The sequence below is a fragment of the Rhagoletis zephyria genome, unplaced genomic scaffold, assembly GCF_001687245.7.
Source record: "Rhagoletis zephyria isolate East Lansing unplaced genomic scaffold, Rhagoletis_zephyria_1.1 Rzeph_scaffold_05398, whole genome shotgun sequence".
Taxonomy (NCBI): domain Eukaryota; kingdom Metazoa; phylum Arthropoda; class Insecta; order Diptera; family Tephritidae; genus Rhagoletis; species Rhagoletis zephyria.
This window is the reverse complement of record NW_016162481.1, coordinates 23,683-35,617: the sequence shown is the minus strand read 5'-3', so window position 1 is coordinate 35,617 and position 11,935 is coordinate 23,683.

The window sequence follows — 11,935 nt, the reverse complement described above, 5'->3', positions numbered from 1 at the left end:
TAGTTTGAAGGCAACATTTTCTTGAATTTTTAAGTACTTTCGTTTGGTAAGGAAAAAAATATACTTTAGGGGGGGTAAAATTTTGTTTCTGCCCTTATCATGCGAACGCGACTTCAAAGCTTAAAAAGACATAAGAACGAAAAGTGAAGCTTCTCAAGACAAAAATAATGACATATCAATTTTAAAAATCGGCCGTCAAATAACCAAGTTACAACGAAAAAACCATTTCGGCTGTATTTCGGAGGGTTAAAAAAAAAAAAAAAATTTTTCCAGAACCCTCTCAACATAATCTTTAAATTTAGGGGCGGACATTAGCAACTTTTTTTTTCGACCCAGTCTAATATGCACAATTGCTTTGCTAGAAAAAGCGCACTTCTTGTTTTACAAAAATATACAATTTCCTAAACTAAGATAAAAACTTCGTGACAGTTCAGTTCAGTTGAATTGCAAACATTGAGTGCATGACTATGAAGTATTTTGACTAGAAAGTTGCTAAAAGCTGTTGAAAGTCGAAATAAAAATTGAGTAAAATATACTACATAAGAGAGCTGAGAAACCACTACATTGGTACACGTTTGTACTACTGTATTTTTGGTAGTGAGAAGTGGCAATGGTGTTGAGTATTTTCCGTATGGTAAAAAAAAAAAAAAAATTATCCAGTTCGATTTTTCGATGTCAATGTCATAATCGATATTGCAGTTATCGATATTTTGTGCAAATTGTGGAATAATTATCGATTTAATTTTCATCGACATTGCTATCGATATTATTTCGATATATATACATACATATTTCTCGCAATGAGGTAAACACAAACCAGCACCGCTTCAAAGTAAAAACTAAAATTTTTCTTCCAAACTTGCGACCTTTAGTGAAGAACCTCGCTGTAGATTTTAGACCCTTACCGCTCCTCAGTAGAATGGCGGTGATATCGGCTTATTGCGTGGTATCTTAAATAGGAACACTGAAATAAAAATCAACCAAAAATTAGTTAATATTACCAAATTCAAACTTGAAAAGGAATCAACGTGATTTTTAGTTAATATCGAGCCCTAACCGCCAAAATAACGTAAGCGACATTTTTTTCGAAATTTTATTTTTGATGCAGAAATGCATCTAGATGCTCTAGGAATATTTCTGCATCAAAAAGAAAATTTTGAAAAAAATGTCGCTTACGTTATTTTGGCGGTTAGGGCTCGATATGTATTAACAATGCCTTGGTTGTTATTTTCACCAATGATTTGTTAGCTAATATTAACCACATTTTGTTTACATTAACCATATTTCTGGTTGTTGATTTTTTCGTTTGAATACGATTATGTTCTGCACTTCATAGATGCTTTTTAATAAATCGAAGATTCAAAACCAAAAGTTTTATTATAATTTTAGCACGTTTGCCTCTGATGGGAAGATGCGGTTCTTCTGGAAGTTAGCACATAACAGCAAGCATCTGGGCTGTATGGGTAGCCACATACAAGGCAATCTTTGATACGATATGTCGTCTAACACCTTATACCTTAAGTAGAGGACACGTAGATTTGTCATCTTAGCTGGATACGATTTTGACATTGCATAGAAGCCAATCGTAGTGCGTATTTCAAGTCCAGTATTCCATATGAGGGTTCAGCCGGAGGATTTTAATCCATCCTACAGAAAACACTTAAATTTTTAATTATTTTTTTTTTTCCCCACCAACCAGTGAGTACTATCACTTCTGTAAGTACACTTACATTTTATGTGCAGAAAAATATTGGAAAATAAACGATGGTACAAAGCATCAAATAGAAAATATCACACTGTCGCTTGAAAATGTTAATAAAAATTATTGAAGCAAGTAAATGGCAAATAACAGTAAAATGACTGCAAAGGACTCGCCAGCAAACAAGAAAGACGATGAAAGTTGCATATTGATGCTGGCATTAACATTGCTAAGGAAACGCAAAGTCAAAGGGAAATAAGTGAAAATAGACGCGACATAAAATGGTTTGACGTATGTGCGTAGGTGTTCGTTACAGCGTGATACTTGGAAAGTTTTTGTGGCTATGTGCCTCTGAGCGGAAATATGCAGCAGTTCGATTTGTGGCACTCAGACACATTAAGTGAAGTAAATATGCATACATATATATGTACATAACTTCCCTGCAAAAAATGGGACTAATCCGGAATGACTCCGGGAGCAATCGCAAAGGAACATGCGACTAATACCACTTTTCACGATTGAGAGAATACAAAGGTTGCGCCGATCTCGGACCGCTATTCCTCTCTTAACTAATTTGACAGAATCGTTGTTTGCATGACGTCACACTTGTGCAACTTGTTTACGTTTTCCTTGCAACATTTTTCTTCTTCTTCCATTCTTGCTCACGTTTTGGCATTTCTCTCTCGCAATTGCACCAGTGTGACGTCACACGAAAGTTATTCTCTAAAATCCTCTCTGATCGGCGCAATCTTGTATTCTATCATTCTTGACCACTTTTGATCTCTTTATATGGAATGAACTGTTCGCTTTTGTTCGAGCATGTCCTATGAAGAGAGTAATTGTTCACCTTTATACCAGAAAGGGTATAAAAAGCGACTAGTCACTTTTAAAAAATAAAAATAAAAATTTGCGCCAGCTGAGACTCGAACCGGGTTGCTCAGTTTGGTTAGGCGAATACTCTCTCTATGTGCCAACGCCGCACATGAAATTTCATTGACTAAGTGCGCACATATCATTAAATCGTTAATAGTACCCGTTAGAGATGAGTTGGGGACTAATTGACCTCTAACTATACCCATAAGGGATGAGACGAGACTAATTGACCTCCTTTAGTACCCATATGAGACTAGTTGCGACTAATTAATGCCCAATCGTACCCGATTGAGAGTAATCTCGGAATACTCTCTTTAGAGATTAGTCGCGCAATTTTTTGCAGGGTTTAAATACATTTGAACACACACGACGAGCGCTGCATCAATGAAATTGACAACAAGCAAACGATTTACCAGCAAACTGACATTTGTGGCAACAACTTTGCCAACAAAAGCAATAACAACACATGCTGTATTGAAGTGATAATAAAGGAGCGCTTGAAGTGAAACAATAAATGCAAATCGAGTGTTGTAAAAGTGCAAATAAATATGAATAAGGCACAGACAATGAAACATAGAGGAAGCAGATAAGCAGCAGTGAACTAAAAGCAGCAAAGGAAGCAGCATTCTAAATGCATTGGGGCCTTCAACTATGGGTATAACTAAGCTACAAATGCCTCAAGGCGCCGAAAACTATGCTCACTTCACTTGTTGTTTATTTGCTCTTCCCCTTTATTTAATGCTTTTCTTTGTGTGTATGTGGTAGTAAACTAGTTGCAGTGGAGTAGTAGGCAGGCGGCTTATTGCTTACGCTAAATTTCGTCGAGACAACAAACAAGGCAAACAACATTTTCGAGAGAGCAACTGCAAAATAACTCTACACAAGTGCATAAAGTTTGAAAACAATACGAATGAAAACGGTTGGTGATTTTGAGAGTTGGTGCGCGTTAACTGCCTGATTTTATGAGACAGCATTTAGTAGATGCAAATGTCATTACACAAATGCTTTGACAAGATAAATATGTATGTATGTAGCTGGGTAGGAGTCTCCGTGTGGCGACGTGAAAGGGTGTTTGTATTTGTTGTATTCCCCGGCGGCTGCTTTAATAGCTTAAGTGCAAATAAATGTGGAGTCATCTTGAGAGTGGTATATAAGTACTAACTATCACTGCTTTGGGGGTACACGCTGAGAAACTGATGACCATAAACATATTTATTATATTAGACTATAGTCGGAAATTACAATTTTTAAAGACCAGTAACGAAACCTATTCAGGTGTAAGAACGAAAATTTAGGTACATATTTTCTTAATCTGTGCTAAATATTTCGGAAACTTATTTATATACACATATAAAGCAGTGATGCTATAGTAAGCGCAATTTTACTTGCAATTTTTCCAGCCTCTTTTATTTCAAGCTACATTGTGTACAAATTCAATAACGGGTGCGAAATAAAAGCGTCTGATGCTTTGGCTTGATGCATTTCAGAACACACCCAACAGTTAGAATGTATCTAAAATAATTTTCAAGGATACCAAGCCACCGAAACAAAAAATTGTAGGATATTTCTTCTCAGTGCGACGATGTTTCGCTAGGTATTCATATCAAGTGCAGACATATGTCCATTAGGGTGGTCCTTAAAGTCAAATGAACGATTTTATTCGGCCGCACGCACTCAATCGGCAATACCACTGTCACAGATACCAAATATAAATTTTAGTCGCGATTAGAGACGGTTAAGGCGCGTCGCCCAGGAGGCAAATTATATATATATATTTTTTTATTTAATGCCCAAAATCTATACTACTGTTGTTATGTGCTGATGTTAATTTTTAAGCTTTTTCCGATCCCGGGATTTTTGGGATGTCATTATCACAATCCTGGGATCACGAGATTAGTCCAGGGATTTAGATATTCATTACTTTTTAACAACTTAAATCGAAAACATTGCTTCTATATTGTTTGAGAAGTTCTACTAACATAAAATAACTAATAAACAAATGGGTTTGAAATCTACTTTTTATTTAAAGTGACTTCTGGATTTATTTTAAAGGAGTTTTTAATTTCAAAGATATGATTAATTCCAAAAATTATTCAAAAAATTCAATGCAATGTAGAATAAAAACAAGTAAGAAAGTCTAAGTTCGGGCGGAGCCGAACATTAAATACCCGGCGCAAGTATTAAATATATGTTTTTTCACCCTTGCGAAACCTTCCGCTAGATGGTAAGCCGAGGTGTATCAGTTTTGAGTAAATTAGCGTCCTTCAATTTCGAAATATTGAAGTTTCAAGCATTTCTTAAATTTACCGTTATATGAGAATCAGCCGTTATTTTAGTCCGTTTTCAATANAATTTCATTGACTAAGTGCGCACATATCATTAAATCGTTAATAGTACCCGTTAGAGATGAGTTGGGGACTAATTGACCTCTAACTATACCCATAAGGGATGAGACGAGACTAATTGACCTCCTTTAGTACCCATATGAGACTAGTTGCGACTAATTAATGCCCAATCGTACCCGATTGAGAGTAATCTCGGAATACTCTCTTTAGAGATTAGTCGCACAATTTTTTGCAGGGTTTAAATACATTTGCACACACACGACGAGCGCTGCATCAATGAAATTGACAACAAGCAAACGATTTACCAGCAAACTGACATTTGTGGCAGCAACTTTACCAACAAAAGCAATAACAACACATGCTGTATTGAAGTGATAATAAAGGAGCGCTTGAAGTGAAACAATAAATGCAAATCGAGTGTTGTAAAAGTGCAAATAAATATGAATAAGGCACAGACAATGAAAAATAGAGGAAGCAGATAAGCAGCAGTGAACTAAAAGCAGCAAAGGAAGCAGCATTCTAAATGCATTGGGGCCTTCAACTATGGGTATAACTAAGCTACAAATGCCTCAAGGCGCCGAAAACTATGCTCACTTCACTTGTTGTTTATTTGCTCTTCCCCTTTATTTAATGCTTTTCTTTGTGTGTATGTTTGTAGTAGTAAACAAGTTGCAATGGAGTAGTAGGCAGGCGGCTTATTGCTTACGCCAAATTTCGTCGAGACAACAAACAAGGCAAACAAGATTTTCGAGAGAGAAACTGCAAAATAACTCTACACAAGTGCATAAAGTTTGGAAACAATACGAATGAAAACGGTTCGTGATTTTGAGAGTTGGTGCGCGTTAACTGCCTGATTTTATGAGACAGCGTTTAGTAGATGCAAATGTCATTACACAAATGCTTTGGCAAGATAAATAAGTATGTATGTAGCTGGGTAGGAGTCTCTGTGTGGCGACATGAAAGGTTGTTTGCCTTTGTTGTATTCCCCGGCGGCTGCTTTAATATGCTAAAGTGCAAATAAATGTGCAGTCTCATCTTGAGAGTGGTATATAAGTACTAACTATCACTGCTTTGGGGGTACACACTGAGAAACTGATGACCATAAACATATTTATTATATTAGACTATTGTTCAAAATTAAAATTTTTAGTCTAAAGAGCAGTAAGGAAACCTGTTCAGGTGTAAGAACGAAAATTTAGGTACATAATTTTCTTAATCTAGGCTAAATATTTCGAAAACTTATTTATGTACACATAAATATACAGCAGTGATGCTATAGTAAGCGCAATTTTACTTGTAATTTTTCCAGCCTCTTTTATTTCAAGCTACATTTGTTACAAATTCAATAACGGGTGCGTTCAGATATGCATCAAGCCAAAGCATCAGACTGTTTTACTTCTAAATAACAACTGATGGAAATGCCTTATTTACGCAGTTACGTTCCGATTAGGCATTTAACCGTGATTGCGCATATTGGACATCTCCTTCAATTATAGTTTAGAAATAACAGCGTCTGATGCTTTGGCTTGATGTGTTACCCAACATTTAGAATGTAGCTAAAATAATTTTCAAGGAAACCAAGCCACCGAAACAAAAAATTGTAGGATATTTCCTCTCAGTGCGACGATGTTTCGCTAGGTATTCATATCAAGTGCATACATATGTCCATTAGGGTGATCCTTAAAGTCAAATGAACGATTTTATTCAGTCTCACGCACTCAATCGGCAATACCACTGTCACAGATACCACATATAAATTTTGGTCCCGATTAGAGACGGTTAAGGCACGTCGCACGGGAGGCAAATTTCAGATTCCTCTATGGAGAATAAAAAAATTAAAAATATATATTTTTTTCATTTAATGCCCAAAATCGATACTACTAAAGTCAAGGAGTCTAAGGACTAGGGATGTTAATTTTTAAGGTTTTTCCGATCCCGGAATTTTCGGGATGTCATTATCACAACCCTGGGATCACGAGATTAGTCCAGGGATTTAGATATTCATTACTTTTTAACAACTTAAATCGAAAACATTGCTTCTATATTGTTTGAGAAGTTCTACTAACATAAAATAAATAATAAATAAATGGGTTTGAAATCTACTTTTTATTTAAAGTGACGTCTGGATTTATTTTAAAGGAGTTTTTAATTTCAAAGATATGATTAATTCCAAAAATTATTCAAAAAATTCAATGCAATATAGAATAAAAATATGCGTATCAAATGCAAGAATAAATTTCCTTAGATTAAAAAAAAAATTTTTTTTGGATCCATAAGGGCGAATAGGATAATGTTAGAAGGCCGAAATTCGAGGATAATATATAAGTCCTTAACATATATTTTATTCAAAATCAAATATTGTGAAATATTAAGGATACAATTTTAAAAGAACATTTTTTAATACTTGCCAGTCCTTCTGCACCAAAAACTGGAATCTCTTTAAATTCTATAGGATTTCCTCTTTAATTTTACACCCATACTTCTTCTCTAAGCACATTTCTCTAATTTTTTAAAATCATTTTTGAGTTACTGACGTTAAAGTGAAAAACTAAAAGCGCCATTACACTATATTTGGCCTATGCTTTCGCGAATAAATTCTTTTTATACCCGAGCGCACTTGTGCACAAGGGTATTATAACTTTGTTCACATGACGGTTGTTTGTAACAGGCAAAACGAATCGAGATAGATATAGACAAATGTATACATAAATGATCAGAATGAAAAGAGAAATCGATTAAGCGGTGACTGTCTGTCCNTAACCGTTCTACCAATTTGTACCAAACTCGGTATGATTATTGTGCTTGCCACATAGAAGCAAAACGTTGAAAATTATTGGAATCAGATTCAAATTACGACCACTTTTCATATAACGGCAAATTTCAGAAATGCTTGAAACTTCAATATTTCGAAATTTAAGGACGCTAATTTACTCAAAACTGATACACACCGGCTTACCATGTAGCGGTACCTGCGCCGGGTATTTAATGTTCGGCTCCGCCCGAACTTAGACTTTCTTACTTGTTTGTGTGTAATATTTAGTATCGCACGGTGTTGTTTGTATAATGAGCGAGACATGGTGTTTGTTTCCGGAAAGCTCGTGATCACGGTGTTATTCTTAAAATAAGCACCTTCTCTGGTGCCTGAAATCGCAAGAGCTTCTCTGCTACAGAAGAAGGAAAATATGTATCATAAGCCATGGGGCTTGGGTTGGGAGTGTCCGACTATGACTTTTGCAGGAACGAACTTGGTGAGTCACATACGGTATTTTTAAAGAAGACAAACAGTTTTAGATACAGATTTTTGAACGATATAAATGCAGCGGCAAAACTGAGCATACGGTAACTGGTCATATTCGTAGACTCCATGGACTGAATAAAAGAGGAGTACTCCTATGCGTGCTTATAGTGATACCCGCAGTCACTGGAACCTGATNGTAACTGGTCATATTCGTAGACTCCATGGACTGAATAAAAGAGGAGTACTTATAGTGATACCCGCAGTCACTGGAACCTGACCTAACCTGACTTCATACTTTAGGAAAAAAAATGCAAATTTTAAGAAAATTTTCAAATACAACCAAAAGTTTGAAATCAGTTTATGGAATTACTTATGTACGTATAAAAATATCCAAAGTAGATAACGCATGACAAATCCCAGAATATTTCCTATACAGCTTGCCAAAATCGCATTGGCTATAAGTAGCTTCAAACAGCGCATCACTATTCCGCCATTTAAAACACCCAGAGGTGTTTATCGACAGTTTATGCTAACAAGAGTGTTTGAGGGTGTACAACTTTAACGTCACAGAAAGGATTGCCCGAGGCAGTGCAAAAGAAGCGCACCGAACTATGCAAGCATGCATCTATGCTCACATAGGCACACACATACAAATATAAATTTACATGCGTTTATCCACTCAATGGCAAAAATTCGCATNCCGAGGCAGTGCAAAAGAAGCGCACCGAACTATGCAAGCATGCATCTATGTGCGCTCACATAGGCACACACATACAAATATAAATTTACATGCGTTTATCCACTCAATGGCAAAAATTTGCAAACGCATTTACGTTTATTGCATTTGTAAATTATTCGCACAAGGATATTAAATGCAAATTGTAAAATAGACGAGTTTTGGAAAGCGAACGAACGAACAACGCTGACAGCGATTACTACAAACTTCGATATGTAGGTATGCATATGCGCCTGATTGTAGGTAAGCATGATGGAGACAATAAAGCCGAAAGCAACAAAACTATCGTGAAACAAAAGAGCATAGTATGCAACGAAGATTTGGTGCTGGAGCCAAAGTAGACAAAGAGCGTCTTTCATTGCTACACTTCGCTGGGTGGCAGAGCTAAAGCATAGACTTTCAAGTCTCTGTCTTGTTGTTGTTTATTCCATGTTAAAGTTGACGTTGACGACGCAATACAAATGAGAAGCAAACTCCTACATACATATGTAAGTATTGAAGGTTAGACGTGGTAGCTTCGGCAAACAACAACAAACGCCATCTCGTAGAGCTAGCTCCATTGCGCACACAAACAACTCATGTTGGCATTATCGTTGACACCATAACGACAATGTTGTTGAAGTTGATGTTGTTGTTGTAGTTGTTGCTTTTATTTTCTTGGCTGCATGTTGTCGAGTACTAAGTTCGAAATCTGTCTTGAAACGGATATATGCGAGCGACACTTGGCAAATGGTTGTAGTTATGGTGTAGGGCGTTCAATATAAAAGCAACAACAAATGCAGTCACCGGTTGTAGTGAAGTGCAACTTACGACGACCGTTGTTAACTTCAACTTCGGTCGTGCAAGGATATTGCAACTGTACATGCATACAATAACAACAACAAATTGTGATGAAACTATTATTTCAACGCTATTGATAGAAACAACGATGAGCTGGTTATTTGGGTGGCTGATGGTGGGTGGTGATGACACTGTGAACAATTTGAACAAGCACAGCAAGTCGGTGCGGTACTCTAACTACTTAGTGATGCTAACAGCAGTTGGGTAACTTTAAAGGAAGGAACTATTTTTGAAAGTGAGCGCGATTTTGGCTGAAAGCTTAGTTTAGGTTGAAATGGCCGGAGAGTAAATTCATCTCATACCCAGCCAGCAAAAAATCCAAAAAACATCCGAAAAACGAAAAAATAGTGTATGAAATGCGGTATTTTGTCCGCTTCCCAATTCCATTTTTGGATACTTTTACGATCCTGCACTTCATTGATGCTATTTCATCATAGGAAAAAGCCTGAACCCGGCACCTTCTGATAGCTAAGAAACAGTAGCGCATTCCTCTGCTCTGCACGCTCAGCCACTGCCGACTACGTACGCGTTACGAAATTTGCCAAAGCCCTTGCTTTCACTTGTGTGTGGTAAAGAAGGGTTTGATTTTGTTTTAAACGATATAAACTAAAAATTAAATTTAAAAATAAAAACATTAAAATAGGTAGAAAGAAAGCATTAATAAAAAAGGTTATAAAAATTAAAATAAATTAAAAATTGCGTTTCTTTTAAAAACAATAATGTATAGATTAAAAGAATATTAAATTAATATTAAATAAAGATAATCAAAAACTAAACGAAAATTAAACTAAAAAAGCTAGAAAAAAGTTCCTAAAGATTTAAAAAAATTTAAAACATTAAAAAAAGTTAAATTAAAAATTAAAAGAAAATTTGATCCCAGAAAAGAAAAAAAATATTTAAAGAAGAAGAAAATATAAGTTTCTAAAATTCAATGAAATAAAAAAAAAATTTTCCTTTTTAAAACAAAAAAATCTAAAAGTTGAATAAAAAAGGTGAGAACATAAAATAAGTTTCTAAAAACTTAATAAAATTAAAATACATACATACATATCTGTATACTCCCTTTAAAAAATTAACCGAAAATTTGATTAAAATAGGAGAAACATTTTATTAGAACGAGAAGAAATATATATGTTAGCTTTAAATAAAAAAAAAATATTTTTCATTAAAAGAAGATTAGATAAACAAAAAAAAAATTAGAATAGATTAAAAAAATAAAAACTAAGTTCATATAAATAAAAGAAAATCGCAAAAAATCTTTTGCTTTTTAAAACAATAAAATTTAAAAATTAAGTTGAAAAAGAAAAATGATAAAATACAATAATTTCTCAAAATTAAGAGAATTAAAAAATGTGTATGTATAGATATACATATTTCTTTCTTTTGAAACGATGCAATCTAAAAATTAAAAGGCAATTGCATTACAAAAAAGAAAAAAAAAATCCGACGAAAATTCCGACTCGACCTCGAATCTCTCGAATTGTCCTACAAAAGACTTTCAACTGTATTGCCCTGTAAATAACGTACCTGAAAGCTTATCATCATAGTTATAGGCAACGCTTTTTGGCTATATAAAATAGTTTTTATTATTCGCGGTTACTGCGAGTCAATTTGTAATTTCTACATTTAAATAAAGTCTGAGCTTATCAACTCGCTAACAAAAAATAAATCACAGTACACTGTTTCTTTTGCCTTCTCTTTAACTTCAAATGCCACCACCTCCACATAGCTCCATTACGCACTGGGAGCAAATAGATTAATTGTCATTCATGTACTTGTATTTGTATAGCAAGGCAAGAGGGAGTCAGAAATGTTCACAACTAGACATAACAGCCAACTTAGCTTTGGCGTTTGCCAGCTAACTTCCACTGCCGCTACAGCAAAGGGCCTACGAGTTTAGTAAAACATTCGCCCACTTGTAAGCTGCCATTTATACAATACCCGTATAAATATGCAAATAAATAAATATGTATGTATTCCCAATAGCGAAAATGCCTTTGGCTTTGTTGTTATAGCTGCATTCAACAAACCTGAGACGAAGACGCACATGTTCACGCACACCGGCGCGAAGCACTCGTTTACTTTCGTGAACATTCCCTCTGCTTCGTTGCAAATTGCGAATGTGCAAATTCAAGTGTAAATTCAAATTCAAATGCAAACTCAAATGTAAACTGACATTATGTTGGAATTTTGTCAAATTATTC